The following is a 27,745-nucleotide window of genomic DNA, read 5'->3' on the forward strand; positions in this document are numbered from 1 at the left end:
CTTTGATCCCCCTTTGATCTCCCTTCTAGTAGTTAAGTTTTTTTAAGGAACCTACTCTCATACCAATTTTTAGAGTAAATATTACACTAAGAGGTGGGTGAATAAGTGGAATGGTAAATTTAACATCTAAAAAATAGTTTAATCAATAATTGAATATATAGGACTGCATCTGTAAATAACTTACATTCTAATACCGAATAAAACTCATCACATCAAGACATGAGAACACCATATTTTGCATGGAAACCTTTGTATGAGAAAAACCAACATATTATTATCTTTAATATATAACATTCAATTTGGAATGTTTACTAACACGAAGTGGAAGGAGACACCCATACCCTCAAAAATTCAAGCACAAACTTATTTTAGGCTACAACATGATTGAGGCACCAACCTCTAAATTATGTGAGAAACAACCTCATTGATGTAGGTCAATGACTGATTATTGAGGCACGAACCTATGTGATGCAGGAGCATCCAACGCCTTAGACAAAGGGAGGAATCGAAAGCAGATCGGAAGAGGAAGACTTGGACTAGGGGAGCAAAACAGGGAAAAATCTATTTTAAAACAGATTTAAATATGGAATGGATAAATTCTCGAGGAGACTTATTAATGTAATATGCCATGTGTTCATATGCATGTATGCGTATGAGAGCTTTAGGGATTTTGTTGGAGGATTGATCAGATCCTTCCATGATCTGATCCAACACTTCTTATATATATGTGTGTGTGTGTGTGTGTGTGTGTGTGTCATGAACCTCCATGTTGGGGAGGAGAGTGACCGATTGAGAATTGTGTAAACAAAGTGTATTCCAAATGTAGTCAAAGGAGTGATTTGTTTTTAAGGCTGAAATGCCTTAGGCTGTAATAGAAGTCTGTATATAAATATAATGATAATACATGTGTTGTGTTAATTTCATGTATCTGTTAAGTTATTCTATGTTTTTCGTTCATTGATCGACCGTCGATCACTGTAAGGATTAAAGGCGATCAAATGATTATTGAATCAATGTTATATGGGTGTCATGTGTGGAAACCAGAGTTTGGTAGAGGAAATCGTTTAACATAGAATTCCATCAAGCGGACGAAGAGATGAAGTGTTGATGAACCGGATCCGTTGGATCTTTGTGATCAACGGATAGGATCAAGTCTGTAAGAACAAGGTTATCACATCAATGAAGAATCATTGAACGATATGGGAATGGAGAGAAATGACGATGCGATAGTGGATTGCAATTGAACGACAACCATCGGATCAGATCCAGGATCGACAGTTGGGATCAACTTCCAAATGACAAATTAGAACGTCAATGGATAGTGAACTGCAAACACCGATAGGCCGAAGAGAGACAATGCGACATCGCCAATGAACGATGGGCTGATCAGCGATTAGATATGGGGCTGATCAGAGAATGGGAGGTTCGGCGATTGGAGGATTCGAAATTCGGAGGTGCAGAGCTGCGGAAGGGTTTGAAGGAATGGACGTGACGGAGTGATAATGGTAGCTGTATAACTTTTGAAGTCCGGTTATATGCAAGCAATGGAGTTTGCACATAGTTCCTTGTATTCGGATTGATGTATTGTCCCGAGGGTTTCTAAAGAAAATCCCAGTAATTATCTAGGCTCCGATAATGTTATGTGGTCCATGATTTTAAAGGCTTAAGGCCTAAAAAATTCTTCCGATATGCTTTGTGGGCCCATAACCCACAGGCCTCAGGATCGATTTGTTTTAGGGAAAGGGATTTTGGCTAACCCCAAATTTCTCTTTCCATCATTTGGTATCAGAGCAGAAGAATATTTCCCGTGCAAAGGAAGATTAAAGAAGGATTCTAGAGAGAAAGAAGAAGGAGCAGAAGGTACAATTGGTTAAAGCTGGAGAGTTTATGGTCTTACTGTCATGCAGATAGTGACAGCCGAAGGTGAGCAGATTGTAGCAAATCTAGAGCAAGGGGTGCTCATATGGTTCCAGACGAGAGAACCTGAAGGATTCGAAAAGACTGAGTGAGGAGGGCTTGGTGAGGTATCGTGTAACAGAGGAAGACTATTACTACAGAGGTTTGGTTGTGACTCACAAAGATCGTAAAAGCAGTTCCACTGAAGAAGTGAAGTGGGTAGAATTGCTAAGGACAAGGAGAAGCATATGACGAGGAGGTCATAAATTTTTGTGCCTCGGAAGTCTGATGTAGGAGCATCCAGCACCTTAGTCAAAGAGAGGAATCCAAAGTGGAGCGGAAGAGGAAGACGTGGTCCAGGGGAGCAAAACACTGAAAAATTTGTTTTAAAACAGATTTAAAGATGGAATGGATAAAGTCTCGAGGAGACTTATTAATGTAATCTACCATGTGTTCATATGCATGTATGCGTATGAGAGCTTTAGGCTTTTGTTGGAGGATTGAACGAATCCTTCTGTGATCCGATCCCACTTCTTATATATATATATATATATCTATATATATACATATATGTGTGTGTGTGTGTGTGTGTGTCATGAACATGCATGTTGAGGAGGAGAGCGACCGATTGAGAATTGTGTAAACAAAGTATATTCAAAATGTAGTCGAAGGAGTGATTTGTTCCTAAGGCTAAAATAACTTAGGCTGTAATAGAAGTGTATATATAAATATAATTATAATACATATGTTGTGTGAATTTTGCGTATCTGTTAAGTTATTTTGTGTTTTTGGTTCATTGATCGACCATCGATCACTGTAAGGATCGATGGCGATCAAATGATTATTGAATAAATGTTATATGGGCATTGTGTGTGGAAGCCAGAGTTTGGCAGAGGAAATCGTTTAACGTAGAAGTCCATCAAGTGGATGAGGAGATGAAGTGTTGATGCACAGGATCCGTTGGACCTTTGTGATCAACGGATAGGATCGAGTTCTCCCCACTTCATCATACATGCCATCTAGGTTTGGAAATTGGCATCGGAAATGGGGGTTGGGTTGAGATTGTAATATTATGGTTCTGGATCAACTCCCTTTAGGCATTGCTTGATCTATTGAATAACCTTCTTTGACATGGTAGATTTACCTTTCTTACCCATGTTATGTCTTGAAAAATAATTAAAAGGAATTCAACATTCTATAAGAAATTATATCAAATTTACTAATGGAATTATCTATTGGAGTGCATGCTTACTACAAATTAGAAGCCTTGCAATGAAATTGAACTTATTTAGTTGTAATCAGAGATAATTTTAAGAGGAGTGTAAGAACGATGTGGAGTGTTGATTGTGAAATACAAAGTGGAAAGCAAGGAACTTGCTAAAAAATAAATTAAACCCTCGGGATGTGCAACAATAAATTCATGTTAAAGGTGTTAATTATTCATTAAATTGATGAGATGTTTCAACCACTTCCATGGCAAAATCGACATGAGGTTGCATGGTTAGAGTTTGGGGCATGTTTTATTGAAACATAATGGATTGCATTTTGGGAGTTAATTTATAAAAAAATAAAGAAAGCTAAAATAAAATTATGGTTGGTCTACAAACCAACAAATAAAATATGTTTTTCGTGGTCGTAATGGAAGCTAGTTAGGTAGTGGGAATTCAACATAATGTTAAATTCAAGTTTCTTCCAGCCGTGACTCCGACCCCGACTCAAAATGTAGTCAGAGTAAGACAAACTTCGATAGTGTGGAGGTTGGAGGTGAAGAATGTCGTTTTATTTTTTTGGAGTATAGAGCCCGAACCCACTATAGCCAAGAGACAGAAGGTTGGTATCTTGAGTTATGTTTTTATGAAATAAATAGGTTTCTCCTCCAACTTTCATATTTTATATTTTTTTTGACATTTTCTCTTCTGAATTTTTTTTAGATTTTTTGAAAAAAAAATAAAATATATATATATATATATATATATATATATATATATATATATATATATATATATATATATATATATATATATATACAAAAATAAGGGTAAAACAAATATTTATTTTATTTTATTTCTTTTATACAGATAATAATAAAGAGGAGGTTAATGACAGCATTGTGCAATGTCACATTGTGAGATATTTTCTTAATGTGAGAATGAACCATGGTCGAATGTTGCATTGTGAAAAACAGTGTTTTCTTAAGGAATTCCATCATGCTTAACTATGGTCTAGCATGCTCTCACGTTGCATATGTTAGGGTTTATAATATTAATAGTTTGGGTTTAATATTAATCACTTGGGTTTGTAATCCTTTTAGATTTTTAGTATTAATCCATTGGGTTTATAATATCAGTCCCTTGGCTTTATTAACGTAAGAGTTGATATTCATATTGTTTAGTATTATTGAGAGTATTTATAATTTTAATATATCTTGGTTTTATTAATTCCTAGGGTTTATAGTATTATTCCCTTGAATTTATTAATATTATTATTGTAAATAAATACCATTAGAAGTATAAATCAATAATAATATTATTGATGTACCCTTATTATTATTATTGTTATTTAATATAATAGTTATTTGATAAAATTATTTTTATTATTATATATTGATGGGTATCCATATTAAATATATACCATTAATATCTATAAGCATTTTTCAAACACATTTATTTAAAGAAATGTGATATATATATATATATATATATATATATATATATATATATATATATATATATAAGCATTTTTCAAACACATTTATTTAAAGAAATGTGATATATATATATATATATATATATATATATATATATATATATATATATATATATAAACAGTGAAATTTTAAATTTTAATTTCTTATATATTTGTTCTTTTCATTTTTCTGTATGTAATCATAAAATTTTTTTATTTAATAAATACTTTTTATTTAATTAATTAAAAAAAACTCAGCACCTGTTTGGAAGAGTTGCTCTTTGGAGAGCACAGTACGATGAAAGTTGTGAGCTGTGTTTGGGGGGAGTTATTGTCTATCGTTGGCCTCTATGGTAGAATCCAGTCGGGGAGGCCTGAAAGACGGTGGTTTACCCTGTGGCGGATGTCAGCGGTTCGAGTCCGCTTATCTCCAGCCCGTGATCCTAAATGGTAAATGGTATATGATACCACGATATTATTCAGATCCGGTAGTTTTATTTATGATTTCTCGTTCATGGACATTGATAATATTTTTCCATTTGGTAGCACCTTAGGATGGCATAGCCTTGAATGACGAGGTTCAAACGAGGAAGGGCTTATGGTGGATACTAGGCACCCAGAGACGAGGAAGGGCGTGGTAAGTGACGAAATGCTCACAGTTTAAAATACTTTTCGACCTAAATTATATTAAAAAAAATACCCCATTATCATATTAACACATTTTTCTGTCCCATAATATTAAAGTAATAATTAATTATGATATTTTTTTATGGAAACACACTTAAAAAAATATAAGATTATGCGTACCATTTCAGTTAAAGTTATGAATTGTTAAACCCAATCCTTTAATTGTTGAAATGATCATAGATTGTGGAAATATTGAGTAATTTAAATTTGTTCCATTTAACATAAAATATAATAATATCAGTTAAACTTTATGTATGTAAAGTTTAATGACTGAAGCTCATTTTCTAAGTACCATACTTATATAGAAGAGTAAAAGAGCCTTTACACAATCGTTTATTTGTTTCAACCCAAAACTGTTTATATGTTTTCAATTTTCTTTTGTTGTATCAATACGGATCTAAGAAACCACCAAAGTTCGTTACCCATTTTAAACTTAAAGGAGTCTTAATAAAGTGTATATATATATAGAGGTTAGCATTATAATTTATTAATATCCATTAACGGTCTTAATCCTGACATATCAAGTTAGTTTGTGATATACAAAAACAATATTTTTAATTTGATTATATATTGGAAATATTTTTAAAAATCATATTATTGAACCCCTGGTCATGGGAATCAAACTGAAACAAGGAATATGCAGCGTCCCAGGCTACGAATGGTGTGTACGAATTTTAACTTCTACAGCGTTGGCAAAATTGTTTACTACAACTACAGGTCAGTTGCCATTTTCGTCCCATGATATTTCAACCGCTATAAAAACAATGAAATATTCGCTGAGGTGAAAGACAAGCAAATTTATACACAGTACTGAATAACAAATAATTCAATGAAAACCATAGAGCTGTATTGAGAATCGTTCCACCGAGAGATTAGTAAAGTTTTAAAAGTTCTCTGCGGAACCAAATCACTGAAACTCGAAAAAAACTAATGTACAAATGGATGAAAGTGTGAGAAAAAAATGTACTATAGTGTATACACCCGAGTTGCTAGAAGGTGCAATCTCCTAGAGGCATTATGTTTGTACTATAGACATTTTCAGAAATATTTATTCGAAATATTCATTCTTTCCGTCTTGGGCATTGAAATGTCTAAATAAATAGTTGTATTTTAGTAGTATTTTTGGCTTAGAATTTCAATTCTAGTATGGCTGAATTTACCTGAAATTATATTTAATGTATATTTTAAAGATCGATAAAAATTTTAATAGTGCAAAATTCATTCTCACTATCAAATTTAATATTCAAGCACCCCTAATTTATTTATTTATTTATATATATAAATACAATTTTGGAACTCAAAAAGGAAATGATGCTCCGTAGAGAAAGTTTTTTAACAATCTCTGAGGTCTGCTAGATATTAAACCATACAATATATTTTGACATACATATAGATATATATTACTACAATTTTGGAACTCAAAAAGAAAATGATGCTCCCTAGACAAAGCTTTTTAACAATCCCTCAGGTCGGCTAGATATTAAACCATACATTATTTTTTGACATTTGTGGTATGTCAGGTCGCATGAAAGAAATCAGATCACCGCCATTCTCTGTATTTGTTCTCTAGTGTTACGAGTGCACATATTATGTGCGCTTACAAGAAACAAAACGAATCAGCTGCGGTCAATGGCCTCACGTACAAGTCACTCTCTTATTGCTCTCGTGATTAGCATGCGTCGTGCACAGCTACGAATCAGCTGCGGTCAATGGCCTCACGTACAAGTCACTCTCTTATTGCTCTCGTGCTTAGCATGCAGGGTGCACAGCTACATCTGTTCATGAAAAAGCAAACGCTTTAGGTGTGCTTTCATTAGGCAAATCAAATCAACCCTAGTCAATGCGTTCACATACATAAGGTGATTTGGGTTCAAATACAGTTTAAAAGAAAATTTCAAAAATTTCAACTATTCAATATTTTTTAGTTAAAATAATTGGAAAAAACAAAAATTACAAAAATCCTCAAAAATTACCCAAAAAAAGAAAAAAACTTCGAATTTAGTGGCTGGTTAAGCTTTGAAATTCTTACCAATAGTTTATGTTTGTTCTCAGTGCTGAGTTTGGAAATGCATACTGCACAACTACACAGGTTCATGAAAATCTAAAAAGTTATTTAAAAAGGTAAACTTAATAAAAGGAATATAATATTATTTTAAATTATTATTATAAAAATAATTATTATTATATATATGTAGGTAATATTTTTTAATTTAATTGAATAGAAAAAATACAATTTTCTTATTTTTATTTTTTATTATTAAAAATATTTGGTTAAATATTATGAAAAATATTAAATATTAAATCTATATTAGTTAATAATTTTAGTTAATTATTATTTAAATTAAAACTCTAAAAAAGTCACATAAAAATGCTTAAATGTACACTACGTTATTGATATAATTATGATAAATTTGAATTAGCGTAATTGGGATTCATTTTAAATAGTTTCTAATGTCTTACTATGAATAATTTACCAAAATGAATATAATTTAATTCAATTTTTTTTTATAACAATAAAATATACATGAATGTTATTATATCTTTTGTTAAATAATAGGGCTTGGAGTATGATCTAAAGTGCTTATCCTTGGTTAGGAGCTTCTATTCGTGAGAGGTAGGTATCTAGGAGGAGTGAACACCTACTCCCATATAGACAAGCAACCATTTATTCCACGTGGCTTGGTTTTCCTTGAATACAAGTTATGAGTCAATCTTCATTTGCTATACAAGTTGGTGATTTTTATCCCAGGTGTTGGTTTTACAACTAAGTTATGATAGGTTTCCCATAGTTTTGAACTAAATTCTTGTTAATAATATAGGGTCTTGAGTACACACTGAAATTGTTTGTGTTTGGCTAAGAGGTCATCTTGCTCTCACATAAAAAAAAACAAGTTCATAGTGCAATATCCAAACCATTAAGCAAAAACGAAACATGTTTGACTAATTGATCAATCTATTAGGTTGATCTTTTTTAATAAAATTACACAAATAAACATTAATTAAAAAAATATAAATATACATGTATAGTCATTGTTAAACAATTTATTATTAGAAAATGTTTTGTCAGAATTACATAAAACCAAACTTGGTTCTAACTTTGTTGTTTACATAATATTAACTTCTACTTTAAAGTGTAAATTGCAAACATTTGGCTTTTTTATGAAATAGTTTTTGTTGTGACACTATTTTTCTTAAAACTATATATTTGTCTTTACTATTTTCTAGATAATTTTGTTTCTCTTGTGGTTGACCCATCACGACGTCCTTCCTCTTTAGACTTTTCTTCTATCTTATCAAATTTGTTTTTCAAATTTTCTTTCTTCTTCTTCTTATGAGCAGTCGATGTCAATTAGATGGGGAACATCATCTTCATTATCTATAATAGGGAATCATTGAATAGATGTATAGTGACCTTCATTATCACAATTCAAATAATATGCAATACTTGATTCCTCTTTTTGGTTGTTTTCACCATCCATGACCATGAAGAAAATCTCTTCCTTGGGACTTCATGTATTGTTCACATATTCATAGTCCTATGTTTTGTAAGAAAACTTCTTCTTACTCTCTCATTAATTGGTCATAGTTCCTTTGATCCCCCTTTGATCTCCCTTCTAGTAGTTAATTTTTTTTAAGGAACCTACTCTCATACCAATTTTTAGAGTAAATATTACACTAAGAGGTGGGTGAATAAGTGGACTGGTAAATTTAACATCTAAAAAATTGTTTAATCAATAATTGAATATATAGGACTGCATCTGTAAATAACTTACATTCTAATACCGAATAAAACTCATCACATCAAGACATGAGAACACCATATTTTACATGGAAACCTTTGTGTGAGCAAAACCAACATATTATTATCTTTAATATATAACATTCAATTTGGAATGTTTACTAACACGAAGTGGAAGGAGACACCCATACCCTCAAAAATTCAAGCACAATCTTATTTTAGGCTACAACATGATTGAGGCACCGACCTCTAAATTATGTGAGAAACAACCTCATTGATGTAGGTCAATGACTGATGATTGAGGCACGAACCTATGTGATGCAGGAGCATCCAACACCTTAGTCAAAGGGAGGAATCCAAAGCAGATCGGAAGAGGAAGACTTGGACCAGGGGAGCAAAACAGGGAAAAATCTATTTTAAAACAGATTTAAAGATGGAATGGATAAAGTCTCGAGGAGACTTATTAATGTAATATGCCATGTGTTCATATGCATGTATGCTTATGAGAGCTTTAGGGATTTTGTTGGAGAATTGATCAGATCCTTCCATGATCTGATCCAACACTTCTTATATATATATATGTGTGTGTGTGTGTGTGTGTCATGAACCTCCATGTTGAGGAGGAGAGTGACCGATTGAGAATTGTGTAAACAAAGTGTATTCCAAATGTAGTCAAAGGAGTGATTTGTTTTTAAGGCTGAAATGACTTAGGCTATAATAGAAGTCTGTATATAAATATTATGATAATACATGTGTTGTGTTAATTTCATGTATCTGTTAAGTTATTCTATGTTTTTCGTTCATTGATCGACCGTCGATCACTGTAAGGATTAATGACGATCAAATGATTATTGAATCAATGTTATATGGGTGTCATGTGTGGAAACCAGAGTTTGGTAGAGGAAATCGTTTAACGCATAATTCCATCAAGCGAACGAAGAGATGAAGTGTTGATGAACAGGATCCGTTGGATCTTTGTGATCAACGGATAGGATCAAGTCTATAAGAACAAGGTTATCACATCAGTGAAGAATCATTGAACGATATGGGAATGGAGAGAAATGATGATGTGATAGTGGATTGCAATTGAACGACAACCATCGGATCAGATCCAGGATCGACAGTTGCGATCAACTTCCAAATCAAAAATTAGAACGTCAATGGATAGTGAACTGCAAACACCGATATCCCGATGAGAGACAATGCGACATCACCAATGAGCGACGAGCTGATCAACGATTAGATATGGGGCTGATCAGAGAATGGGAGGTTCGGCGATTGGAGTATTCGAAATTTGGAGGTGCAGAGCTGTGGAAGGGTTTGAAGGAACGGACCTGACGAAGTTATAATGGTAGCTGTATAACTTTTGAAGTCCGGTTATATGCAAGCAACGAAGTTTGCACGTAGTTCCTTGTATTCTGATTGATGTATTGTCTCGAGGGTTTCTAAAGAAAATCCCAGTAATTATCTGGGCTCTGATAATGTTATGTGGTCCATGATTTTAAAGGCTTAAGGCCTAAAAAATGCTTCCGATATGCTTTGTGGGCCCATAACCCACAGGCCTCAGGATCGATTTGTTTTAGGGAAAGGGATTTTGGTTAACCCCAAATTTCTCTTTCCATCATTTGGTATAAGAACAGAAGAAGATTTCGCGTGCAAAGGAAGATTAAAGAAGGATTCTAGAGAGAAACAAGGAGCAGAAGGTACAGTTGGTTAAAGCTGGAGAGTTTATGGTCTTACTGTTGTGCAGATAGCGACACCCGAAGGTGAGCAGATTGCAGCAAATCTAGAGCAAGGGGTGCTCATATGGTTCCAGACGAGATAACCTGAAGGATTCCAGAAGATCGAGTGAGGAGGGCTTGGTGAGGTATCGTGTAACAGAGGAAGACTGTTACTACAGAGGTTTGGTTGTAACTCACAAAAATCGTAAAAGCAGTTCCACTGAAGAAGCGAAGTGGGTAGAATTTCTAAGGACAAGGAGAAGCATATGACCAGGAGGTCATAACGTTTTGTGCCTCGAAAGTCTGATGTAGGAACATCCAGCACCTTAGTCAAAGAGAGGAATCCAAAGTGGAGTGGAAGAGGAAGACGTGGTCCAGGGGAGAAAAACACTGAAAAAATTGTTTTAAAACAGATTTAAAGATGGAATGGATAAAGTCTCGAGGAGACTTATGAATGTAATCTACCATGTGTTCATATGCATGTATGCGTATGAGAGCTTTAGGCTTTTGTTGGAGGATTGAACGAATCCTTCTGTGATCCGATCCAACACTTATTATATATATATATATATATATCTATATATATACATGTATGTGTGTGTGTGTGTGTGTGTCATGAACTTGCATGTTGAGGAAGAGAGCGACCGATTGAGAATTGTGTAAACAAAATGTATTCAAAATGTAGTCAAAGGAGTGATTTGTTCCTAAGGCTAAAATAACATAGGTTGTAATAGAAGTCAATATATAAATATAATTATAATACATATGTTGTGTGAATTTTGCGTATTTGTTAAGTTATTTTGTGTTTTTGGTTCATTGATCGACCATCGATCACTGTAAGGATCGATGGCGATCAAATGATTATTGAATCAATGTTATATGGGCGTTGTCTGTGGAAGCCAGAGTTTCATAGAGGAAATCATTTAACGTAGAAGTCCATCAAGTGGATGAGGAGATGAAGTGTTGATGCACAAGATCCGTTGGACCTTTGTGATCAACAGATAGGATCAAGTCTGGGAGAACAAGGTTATTGCATCGGTGAAGAATGATTGAAAGATATGGGAAGGGAGTGAAATGATGATGCGATAGTGGATTGCAATTGAACGAAAACCATCGGATCAGATCCAGGATCGACAGTTGCGATCAACTCGTAAATTGCAAACTAGAAGGTCAATGGACAGTGAACTGTGAATGTCGATATGCCAATGAGTAACAATGGAACATCACCAATGAGTCATGGGCCAATCGGCAATTAGATATCGAGTGGATCGAGGAAGGGGAGGTTCAGTGATAGGAGGATTTGGAATTCAGAGATGAAGAGCTGCGGAAGGGTTTGAAGGAAAGGGCTTGAGGAAGTTATAATGGCAGTTGTATAAATTTTGAAGTCCATTTATAAGAAAGCAACGGAGTTTTCCTGTAGTCCCTTGTATTCTGATTGATGTATTGTCATGGGGGCTTCTAAAGAAAATCTTGATAATTATCTAGGCTCCGATAATGTTATGTGGTCCATGATTTTAAAGGCTTAAGGCCTAAAGAATGCTTCCGATAGGATTTGTGGGCTCATAACCCATAGGACTCAGGATCGATTTGTTTTAACGAAATGGATTTCAGTTAACCCCCAATTTCTCTTTCCATCATTATGATGATGTAGGAAAGAAGGGAATTGAGGCACCAACCTCTAAATGATGTAGGTAGAAACCTGGGTGAGGCACAAAGCTATGATGTTGTAAGCAACAACTTGATTAAGGAACCAACCTCTTATCGATGCACCCACCTCTATCACAAACCAGTGGACGGTGCTTTAAAATTTTAATACTAGATCGACATGCACCAAAACAAATACACCTCTTTGCAAACTAACAATACCAATATATTTTATCTGAGAGTTTTTTAAATCCATATTGACTTCTGAAACTTACTTTTGGATTAATCACATCATCATTATTTGTTGCTAAAAGTTTCGAACCCTCTCATGCTGTTCATCCTCAAGACCAAGATGGAAAAATAATTTATCCTTAGGGTTAAATAGTTGTTGCAGCCACTACAACTCCAAAATTTGACCCCCTTCAAAATTTTGGAGCCCCCATCCTTACTAGACTTTACCTCTTTGTCTACACCTTCCCATAGTTTTGTACCTTGGTATCAAGTAAGGTTTTCCTCAATCGCGTAAGAAAATTTCAAGTTACAAGTTTCAAGGTTAAGTTTCTTTCAATATCACAATTCGAATATGGAAACCTTACCTTTAAATGTAAAGCTGTGACTCACGACCTCTTTCAAGCACACCTCATTTGCCCAAGGTATTGAGTCAAACTTTCGCTAGGTCACACAAGTCTTCACATTTTAAAATCAACAACCCAGATACCTCACGACCTCGTGACCAGTACCAAAAACTATGCGTACGTCGCCAGGTCTCATAGTTGTACTTCTATTGACCTTTTATCTTGTAACCATACTATGTTGTGACCTTGCGACCTCAAGAACATTAGGCACTTTAGTCACTAGGTCATGACCTATTACAGATCATGATCAATGACCTTCCCTAATCTTTGACCGTGCGACCTCCAAAATCATGCACATGTGAACATTCTCTATATTAAGCGCTCACTCATCTCTGACTTAACGACTTATTGCAGTGCTTGAGGTAGACATACATGGCGATTTGGAAGGCACATTACTCCTCTCCTAGTAAGCATCTCTCACCTTCCCTACAATCATTTTCCATTTCCATGAGTCTTCCTCTTCCCTAAACACCCTATATTTTCGTTTCAACTATGATTTAATCACATCCATGAGCCATTTCAAAGCCCAAATTCACCCTAAATCCTTTTGAAACTATCTTCATCTCCTGAGTTGTGCATTTAACCCCTCTATTCCACATTTGAAGGATATCTCCTCATTAGGTGATCTTCCCTTAATCTTATGCACTCCCATAAACTTACCATTCATAGTAAAATTATTATTTCCCTCCTAAGTCATCACTTAGATGCTTCAGCTATTGATAAATACAAATTCACATTCTGAAATATCGTGATAAGCCCCATGGAAGGACCTGGTGACCTAATTGGCCCATTAAATGATCAAACCTAAGCTTCTTCCTATTTGAACCCCAAGATCATTGGATCATAGTCACACAATGAGTTTGGGTGATATGCTATGACCTTATGACCGTGCAAATATGTGACCTTCCATTCTTGTGACCTCTTAATCTTGAAAAGTTGCAACCTGTGACCTTCTTCATCTTCAAAGTGTCAAGTAGTGAAGTCACGATTCCAATCTTCTTTTGATCAGTCAACACTTCATCGTTGCAACCTTGCAACCTTCCCTTAAACTAGTTCAAGGCTCAAGATTGTTTGTCCTACCCTTCACATTTTGAGGGCTACTTCATGATCACTACTTTGTTTACTATTATTTATGTTGGTGTTTTCATCTTGGGATTTCTTGTTTGAAATGATATGTGAAATTGATTTGCATTATAGTTCAATATCATCTTTCTCTTGAGAGATGACACCTCCAATGGTCAAGATTTCTTGCGAATGTGGAGAGAGAAACATCAAATAAATCCTAGAAGGTCCACGACCACAACTGATCTGTAGGGACATCGCATGAAATATAAGCAAAATTGTCAACCTCTAATGGTTTGACATCTATTTAGAGTTCTCAAAGAGATATATTGCCTAGAACTAGGAGGCCTTCAATGTATAGATCAACGTAAAGAAGTCTTGGATCCAGAGAGTATTCACTTATCCCCCAGTATTCCCATATACAAAAACCTTACACTTTATACTACAGAACATTGATACTGACCGATGGGATAAGGATTCACATAGGTGAAGCTTTCACTTATTTCACTACTAACTATATTTCCACCTACTATAAGCTACCATAGTGAGAAGATTCCTTCAACACTAGGTGGATATCAAACTTCCAAATTTTAACCAAAGTTATATCAAAGTCGTGGTGGAAAAAACCCTTCAAGTTCCGACTCAAGACTGATTAGGTATACAAAACAGAAGGACTTACGAAATTCTATCATCTTTTGGTAGCAATGATGAATTGATTATTTGGCAGGATAGATATCAACACCTTTCTTTGAAGATGGGTCGCTATCACATATGAGGTTTCTACAAAAGGAATTATTTTCAAATGGACAAGCATTCTGGTGTCAGCTGTGAGATACAATATACAAGAAGAAAAGAATGTGGAGAAGGACCGACTGTCATAAAGATAAAGTTAGAAATTGGAACAATGCTTCTACGGAATTAGGTCTAGGAGAACAATAATAAAAGGATGATGAGCATGCCCAAAACTCTCAAGAAAGCATAACTTTGAAAGATAGAGAAACCATGCTTAAAAGAAGTAAAGAGGGACAAAAGCCAAGTTGAAAACAAAATAAGCATAAAAGGAATATCTAAGACAACCCTCTAGATGAGAAAGAGGTAAATGGAGATGAACAAACCCTGTAATAAAGGAATGCAACTATTGTTAGGAAGAAGTAGGACATAAGGAGAAAAATGGAGGAAGAACCTAGGTAATCACAAGGGGGAAGAGGTCAGCCCGTTGGGGAAATCTAGCACCAATAGTAGGAAAAGGAAAGGAAGAGGAAGCAATAGGAAGAACAATGAATTAGGAAGGAAGAGGAAGAATGGAAAGAATAGTAAGTTGAGCAAAAGAAAAAGAAAAAAGAAAAATAAATTAGGAAGAAACAAGAAAAGGAGGAGCTAGAGAGAAAGCATAAACAAGAAGAAAAATTCAAAAGAAAATAAGAAGAGTAGGAGAAGGAAAAGAATAGAATTGAAGAAGAACAAAAAAGAAAAGCCAAAGATTATGAAAGGACGGTGGAAGAGGAAGAAATCAAGAGACAACAAGAATAGCTCAATAAGAAAGTTGAACTCAATCACCTTAACCAATAGGAGGGTAGGGGTTAGGGATGCAGATTTATCTATCTCCATTGAACATTCCTCCATCCACCCGAATTAATGGAGGACATGTATCACTCAAATAAGTTGGAATCTCGTACAAGGAAGAGGAAGAAGTATTGGACATTACTAGATTTCTTTTTTATTTGTTCCATTGTACTATTATGTAGGACGGAACAAAATGCTACGCTAAGAGACATGTTGAGCCTTTATTAGTAAATATAGAGAAATATATTTTCATGGACACTACAATGAACCCTGAGATCATTGCTTGGGATGGAGCCACCTTTTGGACTATAACAAAGATAAATGTCAGTAGGCTAAACAAACAGGATGTAGAACTTTAAGCCAAGCTCTATCATTCCAAGCAAAGAGCTGGTAAGGGTAAAGAGGAAATACAATTTTTTTCTAGCTAATTCAAGTGAAAAGAATTTGCAAGAATCCACTGAAGAAGAGGTAGCAACATTATAATAAGCTATGAGTGTAGTCTATGAAGAGATGTTGAATCTTACATCAAACTATAACATCATGCCAAATCACACGTGCTGAAAGTAAGGAGAACACAAATATGGTTAGACAAGCGAGCACAACTATAAACAACATATGTGAATAAACTGTCAAATATCTGGATGTGCCAACAACTCTCCCTACAAAATATTGGATAACTCCTCAAAATCAAAAATCTTAAATTCCCATCAAGGTACAATCACGAGATAAGATAGAAAAGGATGTAGATAGAGTACTAGCTTCAGATAAGCATTTTCTAAGTGGAATGGAATTTGTGATTGAAGTACAAAAGCCCCTTCTATCATATTGGTCAGGAAAATAAGGACGGAAGAATAAGTTTTCAAGGAAATCCAAGTATTTCTCAATCCTCTCAAACAATCCTTTACTATGGAAAACTTGTAGGTAACAATAGAAATCATTTCCTAGTATTTGATAGAAACGGTGAGGTTATACACCAAGTTAGTGACCTTATCAAATAAAATTAAGGTAAAAAAGAACACTCTAATACCATATTCCCTAGAGTGTCTTCACATACATGAATAAGAACAACAAAACGTGGTCAATATGGCAATATAATATAAGATTTGGCATTCATATGTTGTGAATAAGTTAAATGTATATGTTTTGGAATTGTCTATTCCTAAATTATTAGAGTAGAACCATTTCTTTCACATGTGGATAGAAAGGTAGAGACTAGAGTAGAGTAGAGTTTCATGGGAATATGAAAGGTCATGAGGTAGCTTAAGATTCACAAGTAGACGAAAAGTAAACCTTTTCTATAAATGTTCCCTCACGACACATTGTAAAGGAATTTTACCTTTGGACTTATTTTGGTGCATATTATTCTGAGAACTGGTGAGCACCAGTATTGCAGCAATAATGTTGCAACTCTTGGGCTGCCTACTTTACACTTATCAACCCGGTAGTCCATAACAAACTTGGATGCGACGGTGCTATATGCACAAGTACTAGTTCTTACTGTAGGTTGTCACTTGGTCAGCCGGTGCATGATCACTAGGAGCTCAAACCAACTTCTATGGATTGAAAAAGAAGCTCTATATGTGATGAAAGGAGAGAAAGACTACTCTACAGATACTATTCTAACTACAAAAAGGAGAAAGTCTGAAATGTAAAGCAAAACTAGTAAACCCAAATTAACCAACTAATCCAACTTTTGCAGAAAGCACTATGAGCCATGAAAATAATGCCATTACCTACTCAAGGAAGTAAACAACATCCAACTCAGCTATTTTTGGAAGTAAATGAGAAAAAAACATTTTTTTTTATTTTTATGTATTTTTATGTGAATTTGACATGCATGTAATATATTGTTTGTGAATGTGGCAGCAAATAGGTGGTGTTGGAGGGTAGTTTTGGTACTCGAGAAGATGTAGGATGGTGTGGATGGGTACTAGGAGATCTCAGGTAGCCTTTTGGAAGCTTTTCCCACACACAGACTTCAAAAGAAAGCCTGCAGGAAAATCTACAAGAGGACACAGGAAATCTCCAGGAGGAAAACAACGTTCTATAGGAGGCCTACAAGAGGAGGATGAGAGCTGTTTTCACTATCTTGAGGGTGTGAAAGTGGGTGAAAGAGGTGGATGAAGGTTGGAATGAGATGTTAGGGCACCTAGGGTCTACCAAGAATCATCAGGAGAGAGAAATATGATTGGATTTGCTCAATGAGAGAGGAAGGAAATCTATGGAAAATGCAGAAAACTATGGAAGAATTGAGGGGAGACTTGGGCGACCTGTAGGGCATGGATCAGACAGCGGATGGGATGGATGATAGCATATCCTACTACTAGAAGATATCTACTACATAAAAAACTGATAGTCAACAAAAAAGATCAAGCAAGTAATGAAATAAGTGCACCTAGGAAAATAGAGTTTTGAATCAAAATGGTCTAAACTATGATCTATGGAAGGAAACGCTAATAACTACTACAAGAAAGGAAAGCATGAAAGAATAATGTTCTAAATAAAGAAGTGAGCATGATGAAGAAGTTATGAAACAAAGAAAAACTAGATTATTAACCACTACAAAGCTGCAAACACTAGAAGTCCTATGAATGAGGAAAATCTATGTTTTTGGGTTAGTAAAAGGGTCTTTGCCTCAAATCATGGTCCCAAAGTGAGGAAGAGAGGCCAAGGCACTATTGATAGGCTTTTGAATCTTCTCTTGATCACTGACTAACCTTCTATAGAAAGCACAAATGGAATCAAACTATTGAATCATCAAAAGCAACCTATTCTTAACCATAAAAGAAATACATCTAATCTACAAACTGAAATAAAACATACAAATACAAGTAAAGAGGAGCTTAGCTACTTGGATTGGGCCCTAACCTAGGAGCTTTAGCCCTCTGAGGTAACTCAGTGCTAGCTCAAAAAGGATTCCATCTTTATTATCAAAACAATAACAAGATTACATGAAACTCTCTCAAAATAATAAGCTCGAAGTTGGAGTAGAGCTTACATAAGCAAAAATTCAATAAAAATCTAACCCTAATGAGGACCTAGGCCTCTCTTCTTATAAAAATGAAGCTACCAACAAATTCCTTAAAATCAATTAGGCTTGGCTCCCAAACTCGAGATAATCATTAGTCATCCTCCACTTGCTCGGCTGCCTTCTAGTGCATGATATGGCTTCTTGTGGTCCGAGCTGAATGAAGGGGATTTCAAAGTGAGGAGTAATAAATGAGGGGGATTCCCTCCTATAAGTCCTCTCCTTTGTCCACTTCAAGTTATTGTTGCCCTTTGTCCATTGGATCCTTGCCTTTGACTTGAAAATTCATCAATAATCTGTGTTAAACACATGTTAGACCACATGGCATCATAATTAACCCAACGCACTCCATAAGCATAAATATAATCAGAAAATCATACAATGAGCTAAGAGAATGGTTGATTTGACTACGTTAGGAGGTAAAATAAGCCCATATAATTACCCATTTATGAGGCTCATCATCACCCCCCTACTAAATGTGTTGCTCATCGTCTGAGCAACTTAGTCCATCTCCTCATATTTTATGGCCCTCGTGGCCTCCCTAGCATCCCAAGCTTCTGATGTGGTCTCTTCCTTGTCATAGAATCCTACCTTCCTTTCTATCTCTTCCCACTGCTCCTCTTCTTCTTCCCTTCTTCCTTCCAGCATGCCTAACAGTAGTGGGGGACTCAATTTGAGGCCAATCCAGTTGACCTTCAGTCACTGCATGGAGTGCTTGTACAGTGGCACTCTTCTTAATGCCTCCTCCATCCTCATGGGGGAATGATATTCCTTGATCTACAAACTGTGTGGTAAGGTGTTCCATCTCCTCATGCATGCATGCACATAGTCATCCCCATGTAGCCTTTTCATATCCTCAAAATGTGCAATGGCTTGTGCCTGATCACTTATATATCCAGGGGCAATATGAGGATTATTCGCAAGCAGGTTATGTGTGCTCATGAGTGCCATGGGATATGATGGCTCAACTCTGATCATTAATGGTTCATTCTGCTCTTTTATCATCAACCTTCTTATTTCTGCTGCCCTCAACTCTTCATGGTTCATCCATGAGGCCATGGCCATTAGTTGCAGGTCCGTTAGCCTGGAATTGGGGCCCCACACATTCATGTCTATGAGGGCCATGTTATGTACGTAGAATTCTGCCATCTTTGCCTTATCCTCTGATGTGCTTTGGTTACACAGGTCCATAAACTACCTGTAATCTTGGGAAGGTATTGTGCCTCTTTGTGCCAAAGTCTTTATCTGAAGTTGCAACCATTGGTCCTTGAGATGTAGGCCATAGGATTTTGCTAGTGTTCTACATTGCAATGCCTCCATGGAGAAGCTAGCCATGCATGCTAGCTGGGTCTCTTTCTCTTGCACCTGACTCCTTAGTAATTCATTTTAAGTTTCAAGGTGGCTTCTTGTAACTGCTTCCCTGTGTGCAATAGCACTCAACTCTATGCCTATTTCTCTGAGTTTGTTCTAAATATGGCCAATATCCTCAAATCCTTTGGATTTGGCAATTTGCATCCACCTATGTGTTCTTAATCTCTCTCTCTAATTCGAAGAATAGTGGAATTGCAAATTTTTGTGGAATTATTCTTCCTCCCTCAAGTATATTGTAGTAGGAGGCAAGAGTAGGCTCGGGATCATGTTCTTGTAGATCTGTTTCTTCCTACTATTTCTGTGGCTATCCTTCCATTTCTTTCTCAAGCTTTTGGGTCTCCTGCAGTTTTGACTGTCTCCTATAGAACTGTCTAAGCCTGCTGTAGGACTGTTTTTGGGTCGTGTAGTTCTACCTTTTCTTTCCATGTGGGAGATCTAGGAGTCACCCTTTCAGATGTGATAGGTGCTTTGGAAGGGGATTCTTTTCCTTGGGCGGTGGGTTAATTTTCAATTGTAATTGGAATTTTTGAAGAGGGCTGAGGTTTCCTTGTTTTTGATTCTTATGCTCTTCCAAACTCATAAATACATGGAGTCCTGCATTTTCCTCTTTTGTTTTGGCTTGATTGGTGTACTGAGTGGTAGTGAGAGCAGCTGCTACCTCTCTTTCTAGAGTCTCAGGGGAAACTTCTCCTTGTTCTGTCTTTTGTGCCTCTTTCTCTCCTCCTTTTGTCTCTTTTTCTGTCTTTGTTTCTTCCTGCTTTGTTTCTTCAACTTTCTGCTCCTCTATCATAGTTTCTTCCTCCTTCCTTTCTTGTTCTGCTAAGTAACTAGTTGCTTCACCCTCTCCCCCTTGCTGCTCTTCCTCCTCATTGCCAGTAGGACCAATATCATATATTAGGGTCTTTATGTCATCCTCAGCTGTCATGTTTCGGGAGATTTCCCATGTTATAGGGAGTGTAAATGTATGGAGGGCTTCTTCCACTAAAATTTTAATTAACCAATGGTGAGCCAGCTGCTCTGAATTTCCTACTTGAACCTTAGTGCTGGAGTCAATGAGAGATTACAGGAGGAATTAGGGGATGCTGAGCTTCTGAGGTGCTAGTGTCCATCCCATACCTTAATTCATGAAGGATTCTAAAGTGGTAACCATATACAATGATGTACCTCCCCTTGCATGAAATATATTTGATTATTTCGTAGCTAACGTCATCCCAAGGATATGGTATGTTGTCCCTTCTAAAGCCACTTTTATCCTCTACAGGGGTTTCATTGTTTTGGAAAATATTTTTCTTAGGAGCCTGGCCAATTGGTTTCTCATCCTCACTCCAAGGCAGCCCAAGGGGAAGGGTAGTGATTCTACTAAAAAATTCAGGGGCTGTATCCGTGCAAATACCTCTAAAGGTGACAGTGGCATGTCTTCTTGACTGAGGGACCAAAGAGTGGGAACATTCTTGATCAATTTCCTCATCAAACCCTCAGAATTTCTCAAAAAAGTTTATCCAATTTGCTCTTGTGTATATGTCCACTACTTGGGGATGTGCATGGAGCATGGAGGAGTTGGTGGGCTCCTTCCTCATAAATCCTCCTATCATTTTGTTTATACTTCTTTTGGGAAACCCAATGTGGAGATGGAGACAACAATTTTTGAAGAAAACAGAGAAATAGAGGAGACTATGTTTTTTTGAAAAAAATAAGCATAATATTTTTATGTATTTCCTCCTCCTAAAGACTTAATATCCTCTTCAAATTTAAGCCAATTCTTGCATATTTTCATATTAAATGGGGGCATGCATGGAACCTACCTACTTAGACTGAAAATCATGCTAAAACCTATGTTTTCTCCTTTAAAAACAACTCACTACCCCTCCTGTAGAATTCTTGTAGGTGCTCCTATAGAACCTGTGCTCCTGTAGAAAATACCGAGAGTAGGAGTATGGGAGAGATCAATGGAGAGTGATGGTTACAAGCCTGTGGGGGCACAAAGAAACTGCTGTAGCTGAGTTTCGATGAGAGAATGAAGGAAAAGGTGGTGAGAGTGCTAAGAGAGGAGTAATTATTGCCTTTAAGGATATTTCCAGTGATGGAGGGTGAGTTGGCAATGTATACGTTGGCTATATTCGGATATTTGGTGCCCACCTACCTTGTTATCATGGCCCCTCCTCATAATCATCCTTCATGATTGCATCAGAGTTCACAGTTCCTCCACTACCTGTGCTCGACATCTTTCTTTAGTTGATTGTGTGCACGTGTGGGTGACATATTCAGATGAGTGGATTCAACTATATGAATGTGGCTAAGTTAACTGGCCACCTTTCCCTCGTTCAACCTCAATCATCTCATTACTTTTGCATGCCTTCTAATTACACAAATGCAAACAGAGGGACGGGTTAGTTACTTACGTGAGATCCGAATGTATTTGCTTGTGAGGTGTTGTGGCTCTCTCTCTCTGTTGCATGCCTTTGTTTCTTTTGATGCATGTTGTCTGCTTGCTGATGTGTGGCTATGTCTTATGCATGTTCTTCTCTGGCTAGATTTGAGCTTCAGGTGTCTTCTTAAACCTTCATGTTTGCACTCTCTTGCAGCTGATGTTGGATTTTAATGGGATCAGTTGCTATAGGAATTCCTACAGGAGCTCCTGTAGCTGCTTCTTCCCTTGAAACTTCAGCTTCTTTCTATGCTTGGAGCTGCGAGGATCATGCTAGAGATGTAAATAGAGATGGAGAGGTAATAGGTAGGGTTCAGGTGAGGTGGATGGTGTTGTTTCCTTTATTACTTTTTGTTTTTTTCTCTTCTCCTGAAAATTGTTTTTTCTGTGTTTTTCTTGGACAGGAAGAAGAATGTTTATTGGGGTTGTGATGTAGGCTTGGAAATGGTGGCAAGGAGGGTTGAAGATTGCAAGAGGTTTCATAGTTTATTCATGAAGCTTCCATGTCCCTCAAACTGCCTTTTATACCCATTTTTAGAAAACAGAGTTCTTGAAAAAAACAATTAGTTGAAAGAAATGCTAAGAATGATGGAGAAAGGTACGGGAAGGTAGGATAGGTGCTGGCGTTCGTTGTAGGGATCCATTAGCACCTTCTGCTACTTCTTGTAATCCTCCTGCAAACCTGCAATGCAAATGAAAATTCATTTTTCTTTTTCTTTTTTCTCCTTTCTTTATTTTTTATTTTTTGCAAAAAAATAGGGCACCTCAAGGAGGTTTTAACCCTAATTGCTTGCCCTAGGCACCTGCAAGCAAAGTTTTCACCCTAGAATATTATTTTTCCTCTTTTTTCTTTTTGACATCATTGGGCCGCCTCAGAAGAGGTTTTCAACCCAATGATGGGACTCAAGTGCCTCATGGAGGTTTTCACTTGAGTCCTTATTTTTTTTTCATTTTTTCTTTTTCTTCAGTGAGTGGGTGAAGTGGAGGCTAAGACATGCTCCACTACCATCACTGTCTTATTCAAATCTTCAATGAACCCTCTCTTGGAGAGGGGTTTCTTGTAGACTTTTAACTGGTGTCCATTGACAGGCATGGGGATGGCTTCATCATCAATGGTTCAGATCAGAACTGAAGCATTATCATTGCATTTCTCCACAGTGTAGGGTCCCAGCCATCTCATGCTTAGCTTGCCCTTGAAATATTTGTATCTTGAATCATAGAGTAGTGCCCAATCTCCCTCTTTGAACTACTTCTCCTTGATATTTTTGTCATGCCATATCTTTCTCTAAAGCTGAACTACCTCTATATGGATAAGGGCCTGCATTTTGTGTTCATCTAATCCATTGAGCTGGAGTAATCTTTCTTTCTGTGCATGGCTGAGGTCTAGGTCCATTTGAGCTGCCATCCTTAGGGCTTGAGTTCAAATTCTATTGACAGCAAAGCCTTCTTCCCATAGACCAGCCCAAATAATTACTTTTCCTAACCTGAAGATATCAAACAAAAGTTCATCTGTCATTTGGTCATCCACCATTCCTTCTTCACCTGTGGGCAAATTTACTCTAGACAAAAAGTCAACAACAACATTTTCTTTACTAGGCTTATCAATAATGGTCAAGTCAAATTGGTACAGTAAAAGAAACCATCTAATAATGTGAGTATTTACATCCAGTTGGATCATTGAATATCTAATTGTAGCATGATCAGTGTGCACAAAAGTTTGATAGCCCGTGATATAATGTTTGAATTTGTTTAAGGAATGCACGATAGCTAGGAGTTCCTTCCCAGTCACCATATAGTTTAACTCTACCTTTGACAAGTTTTTTCTTATAAAGTATATGGCATAAAGTAACTTTTCATCGATTTCTCTTAACGCCGCTCCTATTGCTTTGCTCAAGCCATCTCTGTGAATGTGGAAAGGTAGGGCCCAATTTGGGCTTCTTAGAATTGGGGGAGTCACGAGCTTGCTCTTCAAGGTATCTAGGGATTCTTGACAGTTTTCTAACCATATGAACTCAACATCTTTACCTAAGAGGCCAAGCAAAGGAGAGTCTAGCTTGCTGAAATCTTTAATGAATCTCCGGTAATACCTAGCTAAGCCTAGAAAACTTTTGACGTCTCTCACTTTTTGAGGAGGTGGGACCCTTTGGATGATGGCAATTTAGTTGGGCTCCACCTGTAGTCCTTGTTGAGATATTGCATGGCCTAGCACGATCCCTTCAATCATCAGAAATTCGCATTTTTCCAAACTAAGGGATAGGTTCATCTCAATACACTTGTCTAGAACTCTTCCTAGGTTAGATAAAGCTTCCTGAAAGTCAAAACCATAAGGAGTAAAGTCATCCATGTATATCTCTACTGCATCATGAACTAATTCAGAAAATATACTCAGTACCACTATTTGGAAAGTGGTCAGAGCATTACTCAAACCAAAAGGAAGGTCTCGGTATGCAAAGGTACGCCAAGGACAAGTGAAAGTGGTCTTATCTTACTCTTCCAGGCTGATTTGAATTTGATTGTACCCGCTAAACCGATCTAGGAAAGAGAAAAAAAATTTCCCTGCCAGACCATCTAACACTTGATCTATGAAAGGTAAAGGAAAGTGGTCCTTTTTAGTGGCTTTGTTCAATTCCTTATAGTCGACACAGATTCTCCACTTACCATTTTTCTTTGGCACTAGCACCAAAGGAGAGACCCATTCACTGTCAGAGATGGGATTGATGAATCCTGCATCAAGCAATTTCTATAGTTCTTCCTTAACATTATCTTTAATTGTTGGATTCATCCTCATCTGAGGCTACCTGACTAGCTTGCAATCCTCCTTAATGTATATATGATGAGTGCATGCTAAAGGATGCACTCCCTTCATCTCTTTTTAACTCCAAGCGAAGGCATCTAGGTGTTTTCTTAGCAGGCTACACAGTTCCTTCTCCTATGAAGTGGATAGGGATATATTGATTTTCAATGTTCTTTCTAGGCCAAACTTTATATTCTTAACATGGAGAGCAGTGGAGAAGGCCACACAGAGATCAACCGAGGGGTTGTTTTGGGTTTCTCTTACTATGTCCTCTAATGCCAATACACTGGGAGGTGGATTCTGAATCAGATTTGCAATCATATTATACTCATCTTGTGGTTTCCCCCCCATGAGGATTTCTAATGCACAAAGTGGTGTAGAATAGACTTCATCCTCATCTTCATCCTCCAACCAGAGAGGTAGATCATGTTCTAGCAATGGTTGGGTAGGAGGATATAGGATTAACTGCTTGGACATATGTCCATTCTTTATGATCATGTTCCCAGCTCAACAACTGATGTAGGCATCGGCGGTTGCCAACCAGGGTCTTCCCAGAATGATAGAATACCTAGTGAGATTTGCCTTTGGCTGGAGAACTAAGAAATCATCAGGGTACTCCCAATCCACAATCCACTGAGGGGTCACGATGGAGCGATCTGCAAGCTATAACATGGTCATGGTCTTCCTCAAGGAGCCCTCAAGGTTGAGTTTGAGCATTGTGCCCTTTGTAATCACATTAATGACAGCTCCGAGATCAATCAAGGTGTCTGGGATCATGGTGCCATTGATGTGGACATCAACTACTGGGTTTCTAGGGTCCAGATATTTTTGACAGATTACCTACCCTAACATCATGTCAGACAGTTGCCCTATGACACTGATGGCTGGGCATCTCCCTTGCGCCTTCCTGGATGCATAAAGAACTTCTCTTTGATCAACCTATTGTAGATAAGCACATCTTTTATGGCTTGGAGAAGTGGTATCTTCACATATAGATGTTCCAATTTTCCCAGGAGTTCAGTTTCTTCTGGGGTAGCCTAAACTGTCACGGATAGTCACTTAGGAAAGGGTGGATTTGCTTTAGGTTCACTTTCCTCTTTATCTTCCTCAACCTCCCTAGGTGGAGGCTGGATATCTAGGATAACTTTCCCAGATCGCAAGTTAATTTCCTAAATCTCCATAGCATATATCGAGAATGATGGTTCCCCACTATACACTTGTTGAGCTTATATGTTGTTCGGGTTCAGATTTGGCTAGGCAGGCATTTGGGCTTGCTTTGGTGGAGCAGGAGGTAATGGTTATGGTTGGGCAGGTGGTTGAGGCAAAAGAGTAGGAGGAGAGTTTTATTGGGGCCTCCACCCCTGATGAGATGCATTCCACTGAGGCTACGACTTAGCATTGGATTCAAATGAATGGGTGGTTATTTTGGCATGATATGGAGATGTGAAGGACCAAGGAGGAGGTGTGGACCAGGAAGGATCAACAGGGGGGCCTCAAGAAGGTATGGAAGTGACTTTGTTGGGGTTGTAGTAGGCCTGAGATGTCCCTTGCATCTCGTGTTGATATGGTCTAGGTCCATGCGACCTCCTTTGGTTTATGTAATAGAGTTGTTCAGTGACTCCCTCAGCCCCTTGATATATAGCTTTAAGTCTGGGTAAGGAAGGGCACTTTTCTGTAGAATTATTTTCTTCGCAGACTGAACAAACCTCTATAGAGTTCAAGGGGCATTCATTCCTAAGATGCCTTCTGGTGCATCAGGCACAAAAAATGGCCAAAGCCCTCTCTGCTTCATCTTGTTTCCTTTTGATATGTAAGGTATCCATTTGCATGGCAAGAGTCTACAGCATCTCACTCTTGAAGTCCTCTACCATGATTCCAATTCCTCCTTTAATGGATGAGTTAGAGGAAGAGGTACTGGCTATGGGTTCACTCCCCCTACCTTTCTTTCTAGCTACTCTAGAATGGTTTCTAAAAACAGTCTTTATGTCCTCATAGGATAGTTTGTAGATGTCTCCCCTAGCTAGTAGATGGAGGGTGTCTAAAGGATCTTCCCAAATTCCCCTGAGCAGGACCAGCTTCAGAGACTTGGGGACAGGTGTACACCCAACCCTTTTGTCATTAAGCTAGAACCTCTCTTCATAATCTTCAAGGGACTCATTGCTTCCTATAGTCATTTGGAAAATTTCTTCTTTAGTATTTTTCCACCTACAATAGTCTCGATAATTGTTGTTAAAAGATTGGTGCATCTAAGCCCAAGTTGTGATGTTATTGCCAGGTAATCCCATGAACTAGCGTAGTGCTGCATCCTTGAGAGTAGAAGGGAACATTTTCAACTCTTGCTCATCCTCTACATAGTCATAGGTTCGACAGATAACAAAAAACTCAAAAAAAAAGGTGTCAGGATCTTCTGTAGTCAGACCATGGAAATGAGGTAGGGCAGAAGGGCTTCCATTGGTCTCTCGAATGGGAATGGTACCTTCTATTCTCTCCCCATT

This window comes from Pinus tabuliformis, chromosome 3_2 (genome assembly GCF_031772625.1).
Source record: "Pinus tabuliformis cultivar Carrire ecotype Pingquan chromosome 3_2, CPIR1, whole genome shotgun sequence".
Lineage (NCBI taxonomy): Eukaryota > Viridiplantae > Streptophyta > Pinopsida > Pinales > Pinaceae > Pinus > Pinus tabuliformis.